This window comes from Chamaea fasciata, unplaced genomic scaffold (assembly GCF_029207755.1).
Source record: "Chamaea fasciata isolate MVZ Bird 193981 ecotype frontalis unplaced genomic scaffold, bChaFas1.0.hap1 SCAF_4, whole genome shotgun sequence".
Lineage (NCBI taxonomy): Eukaryota > Metazoa > Chordata > Aves > Passeriformes > Sylviidae > Chamaea > Chamaea fasciata.
The window spans coordinates 47,542,726-47,569,549 of NW_027094089.1; the positions used below are offsets into that span (position 1 = coordinate 47,542,726).

Below are 26,824 nucleotides of genomic sequence, written 5' to 3' on the forward strand. Positions count from 1 at the left end.
TGTGTAAGAAGGAGAACTGGAAGTTCACCAGCCTCAGTTCGGTCCTGCCAACTCAGCCAGGTCACCTGGAGCACTGGGGTCCACACTGTCAGAGGCCACCAGAGAGAACCACAGGACAGAAGAACACGCGTAAAGGAGAAGGGAAATATGTTAATGATTCGGGGGAAATGATTACCATATGTATATTTAGTCCGGGACAATCAATGCATGTATATGCAAAATTCAGTATATAAACAGAAACTTTCCTCTACTCAGCTTGCATGTCTTTGAGAGGAGCTATCCCCCTGTACATCCAGCTGAATAAAGAATGTCTGCTTCTTAATGGTAACAGACATTGGTAACATTCAAGGCCTTTAAAATTATGAAGAATATGATCCAAGTCTACAGACCTGATTCAGAGCATGACAAGCATAGGATGCTGTCAGTGGGATGTGAAGGAAACAAGAGAGTTGTTTTGTTTTGACTTTGAGGACTCAAAATCTTCCTGCTTGTTTTCAGCTGCAGATTAAATTTAAAAAAAAAAAAAAAAAAAAAAAAAAAAAAGCCCCACCTCACTAAGTTTGGTGATTATATGGCTATTATATTATATGTTATGGGTATAGTGATCCTATTCAAGGCCAGAATTTCACTTCAGGCAGGTGGATAAACCATTGCAGTAGCAGATAGTCAGCTATCCTAGAGCATAACTGTAGTCACTGGAGGGAGAGAACTCTGAGGCGAAAAGAAAAAAATAACCATAAAAACAGAATTTAGTACCTGCTCAATCAAAGGCAACAGGAAAACTTCCCAATAACTAGAGTAAAATCCTAAATAGTTTTGAGAGCATGGGACTGTAAAACTCAGGAATTTTCACAGAGAAAACATCCACCCATTACATAAATTCACATTTCAGTCTCAGTCCCTCTTGCAGTTGCACATTCACCATACAATTTTACTGTCTCTTGAGCCACCTACTCCATCCAGATTTCTGTTTATTATTATGAGGGTGTTTATTTTCTGCTACTCCTGGCTGAGGTGCCCACAAGCCCCTGTTTATATTATACAGTGTGTATGAGTTAGTACAATTAATAGAAAATTGTCCTGAATGAAAGGAACATATAACTGAGTAAATTGCTTCATATTACAGTACGCTGACATTTAGAACCAGTTTCTTTCCATTGTAACAGTTTGGGAATAAATACCCAATCTTCATTAAAAAAAAAAAAATCAGAGAATAAATCATAGTCTTGTGAATAATAGTACAGGGTCCCTGTATATAATACATTTTTCCTTGTAAGCCTCATTCCATTAGTCCACTCATTTAGGTGTGAAATACATCTATACATCTGGCATGTTGCATACTTGACACCTGGGGGGAAAATAGGTAAATAAATTGAGATATGGGAAGAAAGGTTGAAATAGACTGCTTGGCTCAACATAACAGTTAAGAAGGACAAAAAACAATTCCTGTGTTCTTTATCTCAGGTTATATCTATCTTAAAGGATCTATGAGAATATCACATTACTCTAGAAACTGTATTTTCTATGCCCTGTTTGTTAATGGACAGAAAAACCAGACTGAAAAAGTAAAATCTATTTTATCCACATGGAGTATCATAATCCACTGGAAAACCACCACTTAGCAAATACTTCACTGAAAGAGATAATTATTTTAACGAAGATTAAGTGTTATTTAACATTTACATTTGTTGTTGTAGAGACGGCCACAACACTCCGAGTGCTCCGGTAAAAATTTCAAAAGCCTTCAAGCAACAACACTTTTTTATCTTAAAAAGTCTTACATGTTTTTTGCTGTAGCCTCCCATGAGCAGCTCCACACAGCTCTGCCTCTTTCTCTCCTTCTTCTCTCTTCCTTCTTGTCTTAGTTTGGAAAGACACGTGTCTGCCAGGGAAAAGCCAGATCTTCCCTTGGAATGGAGAATTTAACACACCCCCCACCCCCCCCCCCCGAATTATTGTAATTTTGAAATTAAGGGGCTTTCAGGCAAAGATATGGGAATAGGAGTAACAGATCTTTACTAAAAATATTGAAAAGGCAATAGGAAAAAAAAAAAGGCAAACAAAAAAGAAAAACACTGTCAGAGTCAGAACAAGACTGACACCCTGTTGGTCAGGGTGTTGGTAACAGTCCAATTAAGTTCTCCTGGACTGACAGATGTGGTTCTCTTGGAGCAGAGATGATCCTGTAGAAGGGTGCAGTGGTGGTGAGATGGGTCCAGTCTTCCTCTGGAATCCAGTGGAAACAGGCTGTTCTGACTCTTAGTTTTTCCCCCAGGTAGGAATGCCTGGCTCCTGGCTCCTCTCCCTGGGTGGAGCATCTCACAGTGAGATGACATAATGTTATCAGACATGTGGTATCAGCCTTAATGGCCATTAACAGCAGATATCCCCCAGAGGAAAGATGGGTCCGCGAAAAGATAAAGAACATTGCCCCACCTGGTTTTAACAGCTGGCCCATTAACAGAAAAACACCTGCCCTGGAGTTATGAGATAAAGAAAAAGATCTCTTCAGCTGGTTTCAAAAGATGGGAATAGAATACATCTTGCATTGCAACCCAAGACACTTCTGCAGTTCAAACTCACTCCTTCCTGTCCATAGCATGGCCACCTAACCCTGTCTGTCTCTCATACAATGTCTCACCCTTTTTGTGCCTCACATGACCTTGTGTCCCTTCCTTCTCACAGCACAGCCAGCACTCTTCAACTGACTCACTACCAGCTAACTCATTTATTTATCACACCCATAGCTGGGAGGGCAAGGCGGTTCCTACTGTTTGGTAATTAACACAGCTGGAATGTATCAGAGGCAGAATTGCCTTTAGGATCATCTCTATCTGCCTTCCCACACACTTTCACCTTTATCTATTCTGTTGTAGGTCTGAATTGAACCTGAAATAGAGCCTCTTTAGGAAGATTTTGCCTTCAAATCCCCGTCCCACTGTGCTTCCCTTTGCTATCTTGCTTTCTTCCTTTTTTAAGTACCCCATCCTTTAGCGTCTTTCGCATGGGCCTCAAAGCAAAAAATTCTGCTGTTAAGCACTACAAAGTTTCTGATGTCCAATGACACATGTAAAACACCCGTTATTTAAAATTAGAATATCAGAAGTTCTGTACAAGTTGTTTGTGCTTGCAGCTGTTTTGAAAAAAACTCAAACCCTCTAGATTATTACTGTTAGATCAGCTAGTAGGAACATACTGAGACTTAACTATTGCCAGGTTTTTCTTTTTTCCCATGGAGTTTTGTACATGCAGTAACTGCTGAACAAAAAGCACACTAGGAAGAAATTGAAGAACTGATCAGAAATACAGAGTAAAAACAAGAGAAGCTTTAGTTCCATTGAAACAAGCATTAGGCACAGATATTAGGGTGTAATAAAAAAGAAATTAAAATATTTTAAGGAAACAAAATGTGTATGTGAGACATGCAGACATCTTCAGAGTAGTATTTAAAAAAAATAAATTTATGGCTTCATTGAATGCAAATCCATGATGAAACAGATGCTGATAAAATCTTTCCTCATTTTTTTTTTATTTCTTTTCTTTCTATATAGTAGAAAATTGTTTATGTCTTCACTAAAATAATTTTTTTCTACCTTCAAGACTGGTGTCTGAGCCAGATTGTTGCCCAGGTTTTTCAGCCTTCTGAGGTTTTCATTCTTGGACTGGAGCTTTCTCACTCTTGTAACAAAAGCGAAGACTGATATGTAGTAAATATGTGTATCTTCCAGGGGGAAGGACAAATTGATGGACTTCTAAGTTGACCACTGGAGTCAGAGAGGTTTTACTCTTGTCCCCCAATCCTAGATCAAATTCCAAACCCTATTTAAACCCCAAACCATAATAAACTCTTTTTTTTTTCTTTCTCATCTCAGAACCTGATGGGTGAGTGTGGTTCTTTCGTGTCCTCTAGCAGCATCAGATCATCTTCCTATTCAATTTCGATGTATTTTGCAGTCTGAATTTTATCTTGGCAACTGCCTTATCAGTCAGTATGGAGATTTCTATGTCCACTTTGCTTAGCACATAATATCTGCTTCTAACTTGCTGTATTTTACCAATGGCAGGTCACTGTTCACAACAGTATTGAGTCAAGTTTTCCTTTCCCTGATCCAAAAGAAAAAACAATGATGAAAGACATGGAGGGTGCTTACTAAACTGTACATCTACCTGCAGGTTTTGGAACCCTGATACCTTGCATATTTGTTGTATATGTTGTACATATATGTTCCGTATAAATGTGCTGATTAAGGAAGGAGACAATGCAGTTTAAGGGCTTGCCTTTCTGAGGTTGACACTTAGCCCAATTGAAATTAGACAAGAGCAGTGACTTAAATTTGTGTTTGAATAAATAATTAAGTGAAAAACTCTCTGCATTTTATTGCTTATTCTCCAGAACAGAAATACCATATATAACAATTTTTTTTTCATTACTACTCCCCCTCTTATTTTGCCTTTTAGCTATCCATAATTTGTTGGGGTTTGTTTTGTTTTTTTTTCTTTTCCTATCACATGATGTATTTTAAGATTTTCTGGTAATCATTACCCTAGATACAAATTAAAATCTTCAGAAATAAAACATAATGACAGTATGAAACCCTTTTTGAAATAAGGATCAAGCTGATAAAGCTGCACTCAGTGAAAGTGAGATTCCCAAAACTTGGAAATCTTTTTTTACCCTGAAGAGGGCATTTCCAAGCTCTTATTATTCAACAAAAGGTACTTTAGGGAGAAACAAAAAGAGGGTTGTGGCTCCATGCTTCCTTTAGCAGGATTCACCATGGTTATACCTTTTCTCTTGCATGAGAAATCAGATGCTCTACAGCTGTGCAGAAGTCTTCAGTATACAAACAACCAAATTCACAAGGCAATTTCTCATAAGATTAGTTTCCCCAAATGTAAAATAGAGATAATTATATTAGTGCTCCGCAATAACAAAAAGAAACAAACAGAAAAACCAAAACAAAACCAACCAACCAAACAAAAACACAAAAACCCCACCCCATAACTCAAACAAAAAAACACGCAAACACACCAACCCACTATAAAATGTTAAACTGACAGATCCAACAAAAATGCACTATCAATTAGACTGTTACAAACCATGAACACACCTTCTTACCACCTAAATGTTTATTTCCCCAAGAGAATTCTTATTTTTTGTAATGCTTTTTCTGCTGTTAAGCATAAGATTTTGCTTTTAATATTAAGTCATAAATAATCCTAATTCTCTGTGAGCAGAATAAGCTATTTCTGCTCTTACAAATCCTTGGCAATTTATTTTTCTTCTCTTTCCAAACAGGCAACTTCTGCAGGGTGAACCAACACTATGAGCAACCAGTTTCCAAACTCGTTGCACTGTAGGAATGCTATGAAAGGTATGAAGACTTCAATTTAAACTTTATAATTGCTTCCAAAATACTAATTATCTTTCCATGTCACCTCATGCAGAATGCAAAGTTGGAAAACCATTAACAGTAGACAATAGTGATCAATAGAAAACAATGAACCATGAGATGTCATAAAATTTACTCATCGTGTTCCTGCATGAAGTCAATTTGTGTAATCAAGAACTGGAAAATAAAACATGCTTGGACCACATGAAAGTGTCTTCATTAGGTTTTCACCCAGCTTTTCCAAAAGCTGTAAAATAACTATTTAAAGAAGAAGAGGAAAACAAAATATTTTTTACTTCAAGAAGCCACAAAACACTGTTCCTAAACCTATACAAATTTCTTGTCTATTTCTTGGTCCTGGAAAATTGTTAGCTGAAAGTATATTAAACCAGCATGTCAATCTTTCCTCTCATACTGCCTCAGAAAAATTCAGAACCTATGACCACTCACAAGAAACTACAGTTTCCAAAAAGACAGCTACACAAAAAAAAAAAAAAAAAAATCTAGGTTTAAATCTTTTCCAACTATCTACAAGATCGAATAACCTTGGTCTGCCATCAAAAAATAGAAAAAGCAAACAAAAATATCTATCCAGTATTGCAAATCCTTATGAGCTAAACCCAGAAAATAATTATCTAGACTGTCTATTAACATCTCTGTGTTTTATTACAACTGCTCATGTATGCTTGTAGCTACCTTGAATTCCACAGTGTACTTTCTGCAGGAAAAAAAACCAAACCAAAACAAAACAAAACATATTTGGGGAAACATAAAAGGGAAAAATACAGAAGTTGAATTCCACTGCTAGGAAATCAGCACATATTTGTGCTTAAACAGAAAAGTCTTAGTGCACAATGATTGGGTAGAGTTTCAGTTTAACACAGAATCTGCCGAGGTGTGACAGGAGCAAATTCCTTATGTATATCTGGCATTGGATCCATTCCCCGGCCAGGATCTGCTGCCCAAAGGTGGCCTCTGAGCACTTATGTCCACAACCAATTGTTACAAGACCACACTGCAACACGCCTCATTCCCAAGAGGAGCTTCAATTCTGTACAGTCTTTCTGTCCTGTCATTCTTGTGTCTGGTCAGTTCAGCCTTGTCTGCAGGTGAACCTTCTGGCCCCCCATGCCCAGGTTATTCACTGGTCACAAATTATCAATTGCTGAGAAACTATACTTTGAATTTCCCTTTGACCAGATGCTACATATTCCAGGAAACAAATCATGACGAGTTGAATAATATTGCAAATATTTCATTGTATATATGGAAAGTGCAGGAGAAGGCAAGGGAGCAGAAGAAAAGTAGACAAGATGAAAATATTCTGGATTCTTTCCTTCAAGTGGTAAATTTTATTTTCTGAAGGAATGGACTAGTAAATTTGTTCTCGGCATCACGATGTTTCCTGTTGCTGCTTAGAAAACTTCAGTATCCAGTCACCAAGCTCATTCAGTCTCTTCCCCTCTCCATTTTTGTCGTCAGAAGAAACTGAATGTACTTTTGATCTCCCTTTTTAAGAGGATTTAAGTGTCTCCAGGGGCATTAATCTCTCCTTTATTAACCTGATAATATTTATTCAAAAGATATGCTAAATTTATCATGATTATATCAGTGACCAGCATTTTCCCCCATTATTATCTAAACACTTAGTATTTTACACAAAATTCATGATAAGGGCCACAGGGTTGGAATAATTAGTGATATATTGTCTTTCTCATATATTGCTTGGGCAAGCTGAGTAAAACAAGCCACACTATGTCCATTACAATGCTCATCATAATGTAGCTAAAAAAAGAAAGTGTGCACAAAGAATCTTCATGTCCCACAGTTAGAGGAAATATACATAAATGAACAAGAAACGATACAAATTTTTCTCATTGTTGGGAGTGAGTGAAATCCTTTGGGATATGTTCACATACACTGAATACATGAGAGTCAAAAACATATCAGAGGGCAAATCGTTGCAAGACTTCAGTTTCCAGTTAGATAAGAAACTGACCAGAGGCATTTTCAATGAAAACTTGGGGGGAAAAAATCATCTTTGAGTTCTCTGCAAAAACTGAGCTTTAACTACAGGTGCAGAAAAACAAAAGCGTAGCTGTATAATGATTTGATATAGATTATGATTTCCAAGGTATCTTAAGTTGTGTTTCTACAGCTAAATCTTCTGTGATTTTTTGAAATCCCAACTGGAAAGCTACAAGTAAACTATACCTCTAGTATGCTTTGCTTTTGGAATACAGTAGATATGGAACTATAGCAACTTGTGTTCTAAATGGAAAAAAAAGAAGTAATTTAAAATAATCATCAGTCATATCTCATCCTAACAGTACAGATTTCTCACCACTTCATAAATCACAGTAAATGCATTTCTTTCTTGCAAGTTTAAGTCATCTGGAAAATACAATCAGAATATCTGACTTCAATATTCTTTTGAAAAGCTCTCAGCCTTCCTCCACTAAAATGGATATTATGTTAAAATAACACAAAAAGCAAAAAAATTAAGCACAAAGCAGAAATTTTAGGCTCAAAGTCATGTCTTGCAATGAAGAACTTGCAATGAGGAACTCACAATGAAGGACTCATACTTGTAAGCAAACTAATCTTTCATTTTTGTAAGTCAACAACACAAGAAACATAAGGAATTCTACTTTTAAAAGCGAAAATGGTGATCTTATAAAAGTGAGCACCATAAAGTATAAATGACTGAAGATAGGTTCTTGTACCAGAGGACTCACATTCACATTCCCAAAACACTGATTATCTTTTCTGATAAGAAAGCAACCACAATAGAATACCCAGTGAACTCAGTAACTCATGGAGAATCCAGTGGGGAAAATCTTAAATACTTCTTCATTAAAAAAAAAAAAAAAAAAAAAAAAAAAAATTAAAAAGTGTCTATATGATGTTATAAGGATCTGAGTTCAGATGCAAGTTGGATCTTCTTTTCAAGTCTTAAGGTGAGTTAGCCCTCATTTAGGTACACCAGGAGGAGTTACATACCATAGGACACATTGCAAAATAGGTTTTCAGCATGTTTTTATGCAGAACATAAAGATGTGGCAAAAGGTCATAAACTCAAAACTGCAAGTTTCGCAGCTCCCCCTTAGTCTGAAGAAATCTGTTCTGGGTCTGTCTTTTTTGTTTTCTCAGACCTGTGGCAAGTTGCACGTATTTCTTTCTCTCTTTTTGTTTATTAAAGTATAGATCATCACCAAATCAGCTTCTGAACATTTTTCTGAGAAAAAGAATTATATGTAGGATGCACTGTGAGGCTAAAACAGCTGCAATTGAGTTTCACTATGACCACAGAATCACTGTGGAGCTAGAACAAAAATGTCCCACACTTTGTCTTTTTAGTTTAAGTTTAAATACTTTTATGTAATGTATGCCGAACATAAAAAGGTGAGTAAAAGTTCCAGTTAAGTCAGTTTTAGGATGTTGAGGAAAAGCTCAAAATTGAATATTCGGTATGGAGATTTTCATTGCTAAATAAAAAGCATGTGAGTTCTTGAAATCTGATTTTATGTCATCAATTGGATTTGCTTAAAAAAATCTAGTTGCTTGCTCTCACAGTTTTTCACAGTTAAAAGGCACAATTCCGCCCAGCCTTGAACCAAGAGAGAGTTAGGAATCAGGCTTGGTCCACTGATTTTGCATATCTACATCTTTAAAAGTAATTAATACTTATATACCAGGTTAATATATTAAAGACATATTAATTGTGAATAAATATTTTCTTGGTTGTTACCTTTCATATAATGTTTGTTATGGGTCTGACTTGCTGATTTGCACTAAGGTGGAAAGCATTCTTCTTTAAGTGATACTGCAAATTCATTGAATGCACTACAGATGGCCAGAAGTAAGCTGATTCATCTGTCAGAAAGAGGACTTCAATAATAGACTGAATAATAATAGACTGAATAAATGATATCCACAAACTTCATAAAAGTGTTTATCAGAGGAGAAGCTTGACATAGCCTTGTAAATAACAGGCTTTATTGCCTTGTATTTCTCAGCATGTTGCCGTATTAAAAACATAATAGGAGCCAAAGCCGAGATGTTTCCATCTTTTACAAGGACTACCTATCAATGTCTTACAGGGTGTAATAAATACATTTATAAACATGCTGGAGCTAAATAATTGAGAATGTATTTAGAGTACAGAGCAGTTAAGTGGTAACAGCAAACTCTACAAATGTATTGTATTCTGTTTGGAAAGCAGCACACTTAACTCTATATGTCTGAGAAAACAAGAAAACATTTATTATGAAAACCCTACTTCCAAAAAAATTCAGTGTACTTGCAGCAGTGTCTGATTTTCTCAAACATTTTCAAAAATTATGGGTTTAAATTTAACAATATATATTGTCTATCTGTAACATATTAATAAATCCTAAATGTCTTTCACTGAGGAACTGAGTCAATTACTGCAGTAACATGTCAACAGCCACATAGACAGTCAGTCCTACAATGTACAATGTAACTGTAACCTTAGGACAGCAAGACAGAATATGATAATAGATCCAACAAGGCCAAAATTTTATCAGAAGTCTTAATATTACTAATTTCCAGAGCTGCCTTAGGATAGTAATCTCATTTTCTGTAAAATAACTCTCCTCATGAGGGCCTTTACTGATGCTGCAAGAGAACCACAATATTGATATTATGCATTTCTTCAACATCTTTGGATGATAACATTTCTATGGACTTCTTCACAATATCCTATATATGATGTGCTGACTATGAGACCATTCGCATATAAATTTTTTTATTAATCTGGCACTGAACCATCAGTAGACCAAGTATTTTTGTCTCAGGTTGGATTCCTTTTCATTTACCACAGCACAGCACAGTTGGAATTAAAGTCATTAAAAGTCAGTTACCTCTGAGTAATTGGATGTATCAGTCCCTCAACATGCTGGTCTAAATAGAACACGTGAGACTGCTAAGAATCATAACACCAAAAGGGTTGAGCTCTATATCCCAGCGTCACAGCTGTGAAGTTCCAGGCTTTCTTGGGAGACTCCATAAAAGATGACCCAAGAAAAATACTATGTGAACATAATAAAATAGAGTGAAGTACAATTTCTCCCTGAAATTTGCAGCTCTTTGGGAAAAAAAAAGGTTTGTTTCTTCTTTTTTTTCTTTAAATTTTACATCGGACAATCCTAATGCAGATTGACTAGTCTAATTTGTCTAATTTGTTCTGAATCTCACAGTGCACAATAAAAATCTTATCTATAACAGCACAGACAGTATTCTATTCTAATGTGCGTATCGAGACATAGGCACACATGCAGTATGTTAAAACTTTGCAGTTTGAATGTTATACTGGAATTTCAAGTAGAAGTTTCCATGAGTTTGAATATCTTAATATATTAAAATACAAGATAGTCAAATATCTTAAGCCAGGAATGCCTTCTTGGCATTGGTATATAGGAAGAACTGTTGATAACGTCTTCATACTTCCTGGATTCTACTAAGAGCAGTAATTTTCTCACACTGATAATAATTTATCAGCACCATCATGGCTGTGGCAGGCCCTGTTCAGTAGTAATGGAGACTTTTCCAGCATTCACAGGATCCCTGTAATTCATCCTTATCATTCTTCTAGAGAAAGTTCTCGTAGATGCACCATGCAGTGGCCAAGAAGATATTTTTAAAGTGTGGTTACATCCAACATCATTGGGGTAATGCTTGGAAGAAAAGAAGAAATATGGATGAATCATAGAAGTGAACAACTTATTTGTTAGCTAGTGGCTTGGTCCCAAGAAAGAAACACTGGATCAGTGGAATCAAACCTAGGCAAACATCTCTACTTCCCTAGAAATCTGTCTGAAAGGAAATAAAGCCTTTCCTTTTATCCCAGCTTTAAAACTATTTAAAACTCTTCAAAACTCTTCACCTAGAAATGTTATTACAGAAGCAAAAAAAAGAACCAAACCGTTTTACTTCCAGGAAAAATGAGTGAAATGAAGTATGTGGTTATGTATTATAAGAACTAGTAACATTTTTTATAGTGCCCTTCAAAATAGTGCTATGTCTATTGAAGTTAATGTAGCATATTGTTGGGCAAAATTGAGTTAAAACATCAACAGAGAAAGAATAATATACATAGTTCTAATTATCTTTGACTACAGAAATTTTGAGAAGTTAGAGCTGAGAGAACTTACACATTCTTTTTTCTATTACCAATGGAAAAATATCTAGTGGTGGAAAATATAAATTTTTTTAAAAAGGAATTAGGTAAGAAAACTGCAATCATTCTGCTACATGTCAAAGCAGAAAAGAAAAATGTGAGAAAAGCTACTGAAATATAATATTTCCTTGAATTAAAAGGTTCATTAAAAAAAAAAAAAAAAAAAAAAAAAAAAAAAGAAAGCAGAAAAAGAAAAAAGAAACCTGCCTCAATTCTAAATTTTAAAAAAATACAGAGGGGAAAAAAAGAGAAAAAAAAAATTGAAAGGAAAATGGAAGAGACACCAATGCTAAAGAGAGGGTTCAAGTCAAAGTTCAAGCTCAAATTAAAATTTTTATAAAAGAAATTACACCTTTTCCAGCTGTTCTTTCTGACCTGAACTAAAATGCTGTGGATGATCTAAAGAATATATAACTTAAGAAATATTTTAATTACCTCTGCACCCCTACATGAACGAAGCATCTAGACAGATGCACAACATACCTCCCTTTTAGGGGCATTGATATTCTCACCTAAACAGGTAACCTTTAAACTCAAATCCTGCTGGTGATAGATTCAACACAACAAAATGAGATGTCCCTGCATCTGGCATGTAATGGATTCCCTCACTGCAAAATGTTTTGCACACTGAAGCATCAATTGGTTAAAAATTACAGGACAAATTAATGGAAAGAATACCCAGCATGCTCCTAAGTACACAACATCATTTCTGTCTCAGGAATGCCCAGACATGAATAGTCTCAGTAGCCTCATGTTTTAACTGTACTCTTATAGATGTAAAATTTTGATACAATGAGCAAGAGCATATTTCCTGTTCAATACAGTTTGTTCTCATATATTGAATTTAAAATGTTCACAAGTGGTCAGTGCCTCTTAGGGGCAAAAAAGTGTGAGCTCAAAGTCTGATAACTGTTGTGCTATGTGTCTCTACTTCCACTTTTAGTTTCATACACCTACTTTCCTGCTATACTTACTCTAAACATTACAATGACCACAATATCAGCCTATTCACTTAGGACAGGAAAAAAGAAACAGAAAATGGTATGGAAATAACCATTGCAAAAATTACTTGCAAGACATTTTCATTTGATAACAGTATTTTCTATCATATTGTCATTCTCTTTTTTGTTGACAAGTTTCCTAGATTTTGATCTTGTACTGCAGTGGTACTCTATCAGAGAAACTTTATATTCTCCTAGTAGTTAGAGTGGCATAATGCGGAATCGTTTGTGGTAACAACTGTTGAATTGAAAAATGTGCCCTTACTATAATAGGTATTTGATGGTCTGCTTGACTGTCATCATGTATGTACTCAGGGCTCAAAGACAACAGATTGAAATCTCCTTTCTTTTTTTCTTTTATCAGAATAGTAACACCTGCTTTGCTGTTTTTGACCTGAATCAGTATTTCTAGAATATGCCCATATTTTCACTGAAGGGACTTAAAACTCTGGTGTTAGAATTCAAACTGGACTGAAGCCCAGCATTAAAATGTCCTGGTTAAGAACATTACTACAAAGCTTTTTCATGTGAGAATATATTGTTATGCTAGCTAGCTCAAAAGGTCAGCCTAGTTGATATTCAAGAATACTTTACCTTATTTGTATGCTACCTATATATTTCCAGCCAGGATCAGCTTTCCAGAAGCATATTTCAAACTTAAAGAATTTAAACTAACCCTGCAATACGGAGAATACTTTCTGCATTTTTTTCTTCCAAAAGGGAGAAGAATCTGACATTTTTGGTTAGCATTGTTCTCAGTGTAAGCTGCAGGATCATTAATGGCTTGTAGATAGAGTTTTGCCATGCATAAATATTTTATTTCAACAGGACCATAAAAATAGAGATCTTAAACTGTCCAGAAAACTGGAAGATGTAGGAAAAAGAGGCATACTCCCTAGTACTTTTTGATGTGCTTTACTACTTGCAGCAACTCTATATAGTCAGGACTATTTTTTCTAAATTCTATTTATTTCAATTCAGTTCTAATTCAGATGTGCTCTTAGAGGGGATTTTATTTCTCCTTTCTCAACCCAAAAGAAACAGTGGTGTTCTTACAGCCATGATTATCTTTTTACTGAAAAGGGACAAGGTCATAAGAACATGTGTGTCATGGTCAAAAGAACAAAAGGTAAAGGGACTATCCTGATCCAGGTGCAGCTGTTGTCTGACTCATATCACAAAGCTGATCAATACTGCAGTTCTAAAAAGCACTCAGGTTAATGATAAAATACTAGATCATAAATCAAGTATTAGAAGAATTTTTTGACACTCCGGGCTTTCCTACTTCAAAAGTCTAGAAAGATTTATTTTTATTTGCATTATTAGACTGAAACATTAAAGCCCCAAGCTAATAACAACACTTCCTTGTAGGACAACAACAGTTTTTTTAACTAGACAAAACTGTTATCTGACCCACCTTTTATTTTTATTATTTTTTTATTTTTAAATATCTCAGCCTGTCACAGTCATAAGTACAGACTTTTAAAAACTTCTCTAATGCCTGTATTGGGTTTTTTTTGTTTCTAAAAAAATGTGCTGTGGTGCACATTAGTATTCCAGATGTCAGACTAATAAACATACTTGAGATCTACATTTACTGAGTCAATGGCAAAGACCTGGATTTCACCTAAGGCTGCAAAGTTTTTAAATGGAAATATAAAAATCAAAGAATGTACTTTCAGCTTTTAATTTTTTTAGATTTTAAATTAATTCAAGGAAAAAAAAAACCTACTACTTAAGAAAATATAGAAGCATAATTCTAGTATAGAAATGAAAATATATATTTAAGCTATATTTTAGTTTCCCTGAATACATGTTGAATATATTGCAACTTTTTCATCTCACACAAAGCAGAATTAAACAATTTCTGTTCAGGCTGAATGAAAATGTTTATGAAAGATCAATGCAAACAACATCTCTGTTATAGATAGAAGTAGGTAGAGTTTTATGAATCAATTAGGAAGTAACTAATTTTTGCACTACAAAGGAATTTGACAGTGACATAAAACCCTCACGGGCTCTTGGAGCAAACAAACTAAAAAACATCTTCCAAAAAATATACAGAATAGAAAGGCTAATTGTTTTTCCTGCTGCTTCTCAGTTTAAGGGATCCAGCACTACTCTGTCAAGCAATGAAAAACTTAAAAAAATATATAGGTCACTGCATTGTCACTCAGAAGCATACAGAATAAATAATATTTGAAGAAGAAACTGAGCACAGAATATCAGTCTGAAATATTGAGATAGAAAAATATTCAAAGAATATGTAGGAAAGCAGAATGAAAGAATTTATATTTAAGCTGACAGCTCTAGAAAATCTAAATTTGAGCTAAGAAGTATGAAAATTAGTAGAAAGTAGAGACTCTGTTGGTAATTACACATTTTCAAGTAAACGATGTCTAAGAAAAAATTAATTTTGGAGCAACAGATAATGCAGTCTTCCTGGATAAAATTGTAAATATTAACCCAAATAAGCAATTTTTTCTGGCTTGCATAGGACACACAAAAAACAATATGCTGAATTATTTATTGGAAAAGAGATGCTTCAAAGTTTTTTCAGGAAGAAGGAGACTCCTATCACTAAGTAAGCTGGGAGTCTTCAGATTGTAACTGATGCTTGTTTACTATCACACCATCATAAATTATTGTCTTCATGTCTGCATTCAAGGACTTCTTCTCCAGGATTGCTCTGCTGACCACTTTCATTCTCCCCCAGTATGGAATTTGAAGAAGAAAGAGAGGTTATGGGAGAGACTAAGCAAGAGGTTTGGTTAAGAGGTCTTTGTAAAATGAAACAAAAGATAATTTGAAGATTTTACTTTATCACATCTCTACAAACAAAAGTACCAATGAGGCTTAGCTTTGCTGGCAAGTGCCTTTGGCTTTGCAGGATAGATGCACACAATCATACTTCTACCTCAGAGTGTTGGATGGGCAGGCAAAATCTTAACAGGTAAGAAAAAAGTGAAAGCTCCCATGAGACAGAAAATAGATTATCAATATGCTATTTGCCATCAATTTATGGCATCTGATTTCCTTTTGTGACAGGGTAACTCAGCTAGTTGATCAAAGGAAGTCAGCTGATGTAATCTTTTTGGATTTCAGTAAAGGTTTTGATACTGTCTCTCTTGGTATCCTTCTGGACAAAATGTGCAGCACATAACTGGATAAACACATCATAGAATGGGTGAACAACTGGCTCAGGGATCAGGAATAAAGGGTTACAGTAAGTGGGGTGACATCAGGCTGGTGACGTCTCACAGCAGTGTTCCACTGGGATCCATCCTCAGCCCTGTGCTCTTTTACATCATAAATGATCTGGACACAGAACTGAAAGGGATGCTAGTAAGTTTGATGATGATACAAAACTGGTCCCTTGAAGGCGGGGAGACCCTTCAGAGAGATCTCAGCAAAATAGAGGTCTGGGCAATCACCAATCACATGAATTTCAACAAGGGACAGTGCCAGGTTCCACACCATCTGGGATGCAGCAACCCTGGATACACAGACAGAGTGGGGAATGACATGCTGGAAAGCAATGCCATAGAAAGGGACCTGGGAGTTCTGTTTAGTGGAAAGTTGAACATGAGCCAGCAGTGCCCTGGCAGCCAGGAGGGCCACCCATATCTTGGAGGACATCAGGCACAGCATCACATCTGGGCAAGGGAGACGATTTTCCTGCTCTGCTCTGCACTGGGGCAGCCTCACCTCCAGTGCTGGGGGCAGTTTTGGGTGCCAAAACATAAAGCATTAGGCTATTAGTGTCCAGAGTAGGGTATTGAAGATATTGAAGGGCCTTGAGAGGAAGCCGTGTGAGGAGTGGCCAAGGTCACTTGGTCTGTTCAGCCTGGAGGAGAGGAGACTGAGGGGAGACCTGACTGCAGTTACACTTTTCATTGTGAGGGTCAGAGGAGGGGCAGGTGCTGATCTCTTCTGTGTGATGACAGTCACAGGACCCGAGGGAATGGCCTGAAGCTGTGTGAGGGCAGGTTTAGGCTGGATATCAGGAGAAGGTTCTTCCCACGGAGGGGGACTGGGCACTGGAACAGGCTCCCCAGGGAAGTGGTCACAGCACGCAAGGCTGACAGAGCTCAAGTGCTTGGACAACACTGACAGGTACATTGTGTGAGTCTTGAGGATGGTGCTGTGCAAGACCAGGAGTTGGACTCAATAGTCCTTGTGGGTCCCTTCTACCGTGGTCTCTTCTGTGATTCTGCAGTTAATATTTTTAGTGGATTTAGTCTAATTCTTGAGGCAACTATGTTGAAAGAGGAATTCTGTTGTTCTTGCATTCCACACCAGATTTTCAGAAGCAAGAATTCAATATCATGAAAACACAAAACTTATGTCATAGTCTTACTATGTGTAGTGGTTTGAAAGCAAAACAAATGAGAGGCTCTAAGTCAGAAATAAAATTCAATAGGAAAAAAGGGGGAAAAAAGGAAAAATAAAATAATTGCAATAATACAAAAGACCACTGACAGAGTCAGAATACAACCTGAACAGGATGATGGAAGCAGTCCAGGTGAGGCAGTCTTCCTGGAGCAGTGATCCTGTAGAAAGGTCTGGTAACTCTCATCCTCTGGGAATCCAGTGGGTAGCGGCTGCTTGTACTGTTCCAAGTCCCAGATTATATCCAGGTGAGAATGCTTGATTTCTCCCCCTGGGCGGAGCATCTCACAATGGGATGATGAGTCATGCAGTGGGTCCCTGATGGCCCATTAAACAGAGATAGCTTCCAGAAGGAGTTATCTATGAGTCATGGGCAAGGCATTTGATAGGCCGTTAGCAGAAGATAGCCCTGAGGAAGGGGGCCTGAGGAGAGCACTGCCCCACCTGGATTCAACAGTTCATGAAGATGGTGATAGAATACCTTGTGCACATCCTACACTACAAGCCAGAACACTATGTCACAAATATATGATTTTTCCCTACTAATTAGACACTCATATTTACTCCTTCAGAGTTTTAAGACTGCATTTCTTTCAGAGTCTGAATTTCTTACATGAAAGGTGGTCCAAATTTTAGCATTTGTTTCAAAGACGAAAAAATTCAGTTTAATTTAAGAAATTACTCACCTTATGTTTTCCAATATCATTCAATGTACCTTGAGCAAGTCCCAGAAGTGCAGATCCTTATAAGCTACTTAAGCCTATAGCTCCCCCTGAAATCAAGCTTGGGGCCTGCTCATCAGTGGGATCAAGCTCTTAAACTGTTAGTTATTCTTATTTAATTTGTAAGGAAATTATGCCAGATCATGGAAGAGGTATTAATAATTACAGCATATGAGAAGATGAATCATATATGACTATGTAAGAATGTAAACTGGCATTTTAAAAACATAAAGCTCACACTTAGAAAATATTTTTAGGGATGTAACCTGTTTGAAATCAATGGAATTAAATCACATGAATAAACTGAGACAGAACTTACAGAATTCCTGAATTAGTCTTGCAGGGAGGGACTGTTCTTTTTGACAAGTTAAACTTTATTTAATTCCTCAGGTATCAAAGCCCTGTGAAATTATACTGGCAGGTAATCTGAAGAGAGGAAAAAAGTAATTTGTCACTAGTTATTTTTGCTTATCTTCATCAACATATTAAAGACAGGTATACTTTCACACAATTTTATAATAACAAGTTGTCTTATTCCTGACACAAACACTAACAAGAAAAACTGATGTTATCAGTATATCGCAGTCACACAAGAACAGATCACACCAAAGATTATAGGCTATAATGAACTGCAGTCTGGAGGCAGCCAGCTGGGGAGGGTGAAATATGACAGATCTTGGAATATCTTCCAGAGTCAAAAGTATGGATCAGCCTTCTCCAATCAGCTAAATGTGTTCATTACCCAGATAATCCCAGAGCTTTTCCAGGCCAACCACTTGCTGTATTTTTAGAGTTGCTCTTTCAGAGTTTTGTATGAGGAAGAAAAAATTGATGAAGTATGTAAAAATAAGCCGAATTTCATGAAGCAGACTTTTTGTTTGTTATAGCAGAAGTGTAGACCATAGAGCTAGATTTTTAAAGGCAGTTCTAAACTCTGCTGTAAGTCATCTTCTTGAACAGTCTTAAAAATCAGTGTGAACAAGGACCTCTGACATTATAGTAGCTGTTCCTCTTTTTATTCAACTGCTTTTCCACACTACTTTTCTTATTCCTGTATTTGTCTTTAATTTTCAGTTTACTTTCACAGTCTCTGTTATGGTTATCCTCTTTTTTTTCCTGTGTGTTTGTGAATAAACTGTAAAAACACAGTTCTTAAATGATCATTGATAATGACACTTTCAATTAACATGTTTTAAGTGTCTCAAAAGCCACAGAATCATATGACAAACACTTATTTATGCTTTTCCTGATGGGCTCCAGTCCTGGGTTTGATCCAGGACATACTTCCAAATGTATGTGCTACTATTCAACCAGGAGGTAGGTGCTAACAGGATACCAGACAGCAGCTATCCAAACAATTAACGCTGGTCGTTAAAAAAATTCCTTGCATCACAATAGCACTTAAAACTAAAAAGCACAGAATAAAGAGCCTATCACAGCTACCATGGTACTCTTTCCTGAACACGTTAATATTTTGGTTTTGTGTAGCTCTTGTCTACCACATTCATGGTGCAGGTCAATGTATGTTTTAAAAGCTGCTTTTTTTTCCCAGGATCTAATTGAGCTTTGTTTATGGGAGTGAGCTGGTACCTGATGCAGACAGTCTGCAGAAGGCAATTGCTACAATTGCTTGAGAAGACTAAGGAGTGAGACATGACTAACTGCAGCCTGGAATATCTGGCAGCAAGCAAGGACTGAAAAGATGCACATGTAAATTTCTTACATAACATACATTCTCTTCACTTCTGTCATGGAACTCGCTGTCCTGAAAAAAAAGTTGAAACTTTATTTTTTCTCCCTACGCAACTTGTCAGAGGTTTTAAAGGTTAAATTCATCATTTATTCTATATGAGGTATAACTAGTAATAACTAATAATAACTGCTGCTTCTTGAAGTAAGCTTCCTTTTAATTTGTTGATTTCCTCAGCAGGGGACCTCAGATCCTCTTTCTTTCTGTAAGGCACTGCCTTTAGTTGATTTTTTTGTCTCTGGATACATACAGCTCTTTACTGACATAGATGAGATGGACTTTTATTCAAATCCACCACAAACTGGCTCAGGACACAAACAAATCTAGCCAAGAAATTATATACTGGGAGGTCTGTGCTAGAAAATGGTTTTGTTTTCTTAGAAAAAGCTTTTTCTCATCAGCAGTTGACAACCTATCAGTATACTCAAACTATGCATATAGAAGAGTACAATCCAAATTTTACCCCAATGGCAGTACACTGATTTCATTAAAGAAAAGCTAAGCCATTTCCAAGATACTCTGAGTGCCATTTATGTTGTAAGGTTAGTCTCTCCCATGACTAAATTGTAAGTCTGTAGAGTTCCATGTACATTAAGGATCAGTTCTGGCTTTATGAGAATAAGGAGACCTTAAACTACTGACTGCACAGATTTGGAATACAGCACTGTTCTGTATAGTATTTAAATACAGGATCAGTTCCTGTTGAATTAATTCCAGTGCCTTAAAGCCCTGTTGGGGTAAGGCCGAAGAACACTTTAAGAGCCCTCAAAGATTTATGCAAAACATCAGCTAATCTCACAATATAACAAGAAGATTAATTACATATGAAGTATTTACATACTATTTTGCAAGCGTTAAGACTTTCACCTCTAAACTTATCAGTCCAATGTTTCAAAGATGTGTTCCAAGATCCTTCACAAACCTGAAGTAAAGGAGACTAGATAATGATTGCATAATCCACCTGAAATACGTACACCTGCATGGGAAATAGATGGAAATTTTTATCTTGAAATATGAATATGTGACTTTATGAAATATGTAACTTTACTTGCCCATTGCTTTTTCTAAAGAGAGAAAGAATGAGTAGAACTTAAGAATTCCTCTTCCATGGGGAATAGTGAGGGGAAATACTAGAAAGCCTTAGAGTCATATTCATATGAATTCTGTAGCAATTCTGTAGTACTGTCTGATTCTTTGAGGATCCATGTCCATATTTACCCCTCCCTGACAACATGTTTGTAATCTTAGATAGTTAATTATCAGCTCTTTACTCCAAATCTGATAATTAGCTGGATTCAGTAACCAGACAGAAATTTCAGCTATTGCACAACCAAATTAGTATGCTATAAACTTTTGAATGTCAGATTAAACCAGCAGCACAGTTTTATTGTTTTGTGCTGAAGGGCATTAGAGAGAACTAGAAAGGCTGATGTATGCATGGGTATGAAACCAAATGCTGTGCCAGCTCTGGAATGCAAAGTAGAACACAGACTGAGACAAATTAGCTCAGAGTAAAATCCCAATTGCATCAATAAATTTATACCCTGGTAAAACGGAAGGAATACCTGGGGCTAGATATTCTTATTTTTCCAATTTACCTATATAAAAAGAAAATAAAGTCTAGTAGTTCTGAAGCAAGAGGCTGTGCACTGGACCATACAGCTTCACTGACTATGCCTGACCCTGTACTGGTCCAGTACAAACTGTTCCAGCTGATCTATGCCTAATGAAAACACAAGACTTACCACAGCATAATTAGCTGTCAGGTTATTCACCCACCTGCAAGGAAGTCAATGTGACAAGGGGACAAGCAGCTGTCTCACTGACAGCTGGAGACACATCACAGAAAGAGATGAAATTTGTCTCCAGAAGCTCTATTTCAGAGTCAGATCAGAGATAAGGAAGCTTCAGAGTCATATACAGAGGATATGTCAATCTCTGTTAATAGTACATTCAGCTATAACACTTCCATTCATGCATGAACTCTTCAGGGTTAAGAATAAAGTGGGAGTGTTGTGGTTTACCCCAGCTGGCAATTAAGCATTGTATAGCCACTTGATCACACCCCCAAATTGGGATGGGTGAGAGAATTGGAGGGGTAAAACTGAGAAAACTAATGGGTTGAGATAAAACAATTTAAAAGGGAAAGCAAAAGCTACACACAAAAGCAAAGCAGGATAAAGAATTCATTCACTGCTTCCCAGGGTCAGGTAGGTGTTTCATCCATCTTCAAGAGAGCAGGGCCCTATCAGACATAGCAGTCACTTTAGAAGTCAAATGCCATAACTCCCAATGTCCACCCTTCCTTCTTTGTCCCCCAGCTTTATATGTTGAGCTACATATATGATGTATATGATGCTACATGGTATGTAACATCCCTTCAATCAGTTGGGGTCAGCAGTTCCAGCTGTCTATTCTCAAAGGCAACAGAGGTTTACTCTTGTAACAGAGGTTTACTCTTGTTGATGTGATGGGCATGACCTTTGGGGAACAGTGAGTCAGCCAAGAAAGAAAGAGAGGTAGAAAGAGAAAATTAAAGGCGAAGAAGGTAACCCTTCAAAGAAGTCAGAGTGACAAGCACCTGGGTTGGATGAACCACAAAGACCAGCAAAGGCTGGAGCCTGTTTGGCTGGGGAGCAGCCTTGCTGCCAGGTGCCTGGGAGTCCCGGGGGACAACAAGCTTGGGGTTTAGGAGTCCATAAGGGCTGGTTAGTTTTTAAGAAATTACTTTGAGTATCTCAGTAGCAGGGAATTCCCCTGTGTAGGAGGTGAAGGAAGCAGGCCAGATGACCAGATTTTATGAACAGGGCAGTCCTTGAAGAGGTCCAGGCGAAAAATGGTCTCTGAAACCAAGGTCAGATTCTGCAGGAATATGACAAAGACGTGCATCACATGCAAGGGGAGAAGACACAAAAGGCCAAAGCTCAGTTAGAGCTGTAGGTTGCCAGTGTTTTGTCTGACAACAGGAAGGGTTTTTTCAGAAAGATAATGGCTAATGGAGTTCCAAAGAAAAGATTGGAGCAATACTTTTGACAATTGTTACCTGAAAAAGAGGGATTAAACTTCATAGAAGCATATATTCATAGGTGGCTTGAGTTGGAAGGGACCTTAAAGAACATCTACTTCCGAGCCTTCTGCCACTTTCCACTAGACCAGATTGCTCAGACCCTGCCTGGCCTTGAACACTTCTAGGGATGGGACATCCATAACTTCTCTTAACAACCTTTTCAAGTTCCTCACCACACTCACAGTAGAGAATTTCTTCCTAATATATCTGATGTAAACCCACTCTCTCTCAATTTAAAGCTATTCCCTTTTGTCCTATTTGCCCTTGTCAAAAGTCCCTTTCCAGATCTCTTGTAGGCCCCTTTTAGGTACTGGAAGGGCTACAAGATGTCCCTGGAGCCTTCTCTTCTCCAGGCCTGTCTTCATAGGAGAAGTGTTCAAAAAACAAATCAAACAACCCAACAAACAAACAAAAACCACAAGACCAACAGACAAAAATAGAAACAAACAAGCAAGCAAAAAATTACCAAAAAACCCCAAAACAAACAAACAAAAAAAAATCCCCAAATAAACCAAAACCAAAAAAAACCAAAAACCAAACCAAAAACCAACCAGAATCTAGTGATTTAGAGATTTTCTTGGCTCGGTCTTCAATGATGCTGGTGGACAGTGGACTAGATGATATTTAAGGTCCCTTGAAATCCAAACTATTCTACAGTCCTAGGAGTCTATAATTCTATATTTAACTTACAAGGGATTTCAAGAAATTATTATCCCTCTTGGAATACATTGTGATTCATTTAAAAACTAAAAGTCAAGTGGGAATTAGAGAATAAAACTGGTTAGAAAAAAAAAATGAAGGAATTTGTTAAACATTATATCATCCATAAAACTAATGATTGTATTCTCACTAGGTACTTGACAGTTTTCCAATTTACTTTTTCACTGAGTTCTTCAACATGTAAGATTTAACACCATCTTAAAAAAAGTATTATTTTAGGTTCCTACAATTGGTTTGTATTTTGATTTATTATCTGCATTCGAAGTATGCATCAGTGCACTTTTGGCCAGCATAAAACATGGATTGCCATTTATAAAACATGCCTTGAGTCATGTATTCATTGCAACAGATTCATTTTATGTTTAAGTAGATACAGTCAACAGTGACCATTGTTAAAGGACAGGTGCGTTACACTGAAAGCCTTGTGCCAAACAGAATATGGAGGATATTGGTTCACAAAAATAATTCAGTGTTACACCAGCACTTTAGAAATTAAAAATTAGCAAGATTTCACAAAATAGCCTGTAAAAATGAACTTCACTTTATCTTTCTCATCATTTGCCCTTCTCCAGCCTCATAAAGAGATAACTTAACATTTTTTTATTAAATCCTTGATTAATTGGGATAATTTCCAATTTTGTGGTGTGATAGCTTTGTATGTCAAAGAATGTGGTGAATGGAGGTACATGCAGCTGATGGCCGGTCCCTTGCAGTGTTCCCCACGGCTCAGTCTTGGGGCCCAGACCTGTTTAATATCTTTAACAACCTGGAAAATGGGATTGAGCATCTCCTCAGCAAGCTTGCAGATGACACCTATAGGTGGGTGGGAGTGCTGATCTGCTGGAGGGCAGGAAGGCTCTACAGAGGGGTCTGAACAGTCTGGATTCATAGGCCGAGGCCAACCATGTGAGATCCAACAAGGCCAAGTCCCAGGTTGTCAGTGTCTGTCCAAGGATGTGATATGCCTCACAACTGTCTCCAATGATTGAGGGCTGAGACCCCAGTCTCTGAAAGGAGCCCCTGGCCTGGCTGAGGTCAAACGCCTGCCAAGTCTTGGAAGACTGGTATGCATCTCCATGGGAACAGAGTGCCAGAACAATGGAACTGGTCAAGCCTGCTTGTTCGAACTGGCCTGCTTGTACCAGGTGTACGTTGCAACATGTTTCTGGGCACCCAACCTCAACACAGGAGGCTCCCGCCTTGGCTCTGTGCCCCTCGCCTCGACCCCCAACTTGACTGACCTATAAAAACTCTGGAGACCCCCTGCTCACTTTGTGTACACCCCACTGGAGAAACTTGTGTCTATAGGCATCTTCAAAAGCCTCGAGGACTCGACCCTCCATGTTGGTAGCTATAATCCCCATTCCCTCTTTTCCTGTCTTTCTTACTATTCTCTTTTCTCTCCCCACTATCGCATTCGTTGGCACTAAATAAAGGTGCATTTGTAATTGAATAAACTGAGTTTGTCCCCCACTGTGTCTTTTGCGCTCTGAGATCCCTAAAACAAACCATCACGAACCCTGCTTGTGTGAGTGGATCATGACACAGGTCTTCCCCTCAGGTTATAACAAGCCCATGCAGAGCTGCAGACTGGGGGAAAAGGTCCAGCAGAAAAGGATTTGGGGGTGCTGGTTGACAGTGTCCGAACATGAGCCAGTGTGTGCCCAGGTGGCCAAGAAGGCCAGTGGCATCCTGGCCTGTGTCAGCAATAATGTGGCCAGCAGGAGCAGGGCAGTGATTGTCTGCTGTACTGGGCACTGGTGAGGACACACCTTGGGTGCTGTCTCCTGTTCGGGGTCCCTCATTACAAGAAAGAAATTGAAGTGCTGGAGTGTGTCCAACTTCTTCCAGAGAAGGTCATCAGAGCTGGTGAAGGCTCTGGAGCACAGATCTCATGAGAAGCAGCCAAAGGACTTAGAGTTCAGTTTGAAGAAAGGGAGGCTTAAGGGAGACCATGTCACTGAAAGGTGAAGTTGTAGGAAGGTGAGGGTCAGTCTTTTCTCCCAGGTAACACGTAGGACAGGAGGTACATGTGCTCAAGTTGCACCAGGGGAGGGTAGACTGGATATTAGGAAAAAATTCTTTACCAGGAAGCTGGTAAAGCATTGGAACATGCTGCCCAGGGAAGTGGTTGAAGTCCCATCATACCTGATAGTATTTAAAAGACATGTAAATATGGTACTTAGGGACACATTTTAGTGGTGGACTTCTCACTGCTGTGTTTAGTTCAATGATCTTGAATGTCTTTTGCAACTCAAATAATTATCTGATCCTTCAGAGCCAGAATGCAGTTCTGGAACTGAATAGGGTAGGTAAAAATGAAATCAACCATGTCCCCTTTTCAAATTGTCCTTGTAGGGCAAAATTGACCAGCCTTAAATATAAGGGGGTTTTAAGTTTTTGTGTCTTCACATATGTCTTCAACAGACAGTATTTTAAAAAAGTATTTGGCTTGCCCCCTAAATTAATTGAAGTCTTCATATTCTGGCAATTTTCTGAATGTTTGTTTAATGTAAATATAAGAGAAAATGTCCTACTTAATGAGTATCGTTTGTCTAGGCAGATGTGTCATTCTGCCCCTTAAAATGCCAGAAAGCAACCATCTGGCCTAAAATCTATGTTGTTTTGACTTTAAACTTGTTTTAGCTTTCTAAACACAACTGTCATGAAGTTATCTAGAGTGACCAAGTCACACTTTTTTTCAGTCTTCTGTTCAGAAAAAGCTTAACAGTATAAATCTGATTATGATAAGAACTTCAAAGTAGGGTGCAAATCCTATTAAATAGCAAACACTAACACATCTTTTCCAGATCACAGGGAACTCAAAATCAAATCCCATCAGGTGAAGATGTGATTTTCCCATTAATACCCATTCCCTCATCCTCTTCCCTCTAAATCACATGAAGGAATTTGAAAAAACTGGTCAGAAGTTAATGTTGTTTGTTTTTTTCTTAACTATGTGAAGAGAAATAAAGGTGAATATTTAAGTTAGGATGACCTCAAAAAATATTTTAACTATTCATTAGGAAATTAATTTTTCTTTCTGGCCTGCTATCAACCATAATAAAATTACGAATTTACCATATTTTATTAGGAGAGCTATGGCAACATGACATCCCCAGGCTTACCACCAAAATATCTTAATTATTTCATGATAAAACCAAAAATCTTAGAATTACACCATTATTCAAAGTAAACAGATACTCTCACTTGTTTTCTTTAGACTTATGTCTTTTGTCATTTGCATAATTGGACAGTAAATACCAAATGCAGAAATAAACTCATTTTTCAGTCAGGCAGCATAACAGATTGGACTAAATTGTTGCAAATTTATTTTATTTCTGAAGATCTTGTCATGTGGAAACGTCGGTCAGTGAACTCCAGGCAAACTGAGCATCAATGCTGCTATTACAATATCAAGGTATTAAATGTATGTGCCAACAGCAACAGTTCTTTCCTGAAATTTAATGTTCAATTGCCATAAGCTCCTTTCCATATAGTGGGTACTGCAAGTGACTGTACAAATTCACATTGTTTCTGTTGCAAAATCCACTGTTCTTGGCCAATTAAATCAAAA

General features: G+C 37.4%; 1 long non-coding RNA gene across 1 annotated transcript; it reads right to left on the bottom strand.

Annotated features, from left to right (window-relative positions):
• Nucleotides 1–829: 829 nt before the first annotated feature.
• On the bottom strand, nt 830–2,697 carry LOC136288905 (uncharacterized). Its single transcript, XR_010720642.1, has 3 exons — nt 2,642–2,697; nt 1,782–1,882; nt 830–1,348 (listed from the first exon to the last, which is right to left on the bottom strand). It is a non-coding gene; the product is annotated as an uncharacterized lncRNA (long non-coding RNA).
• Nucleotides 2,698–26,824: the final 24,127 nt, after the last annotated feature.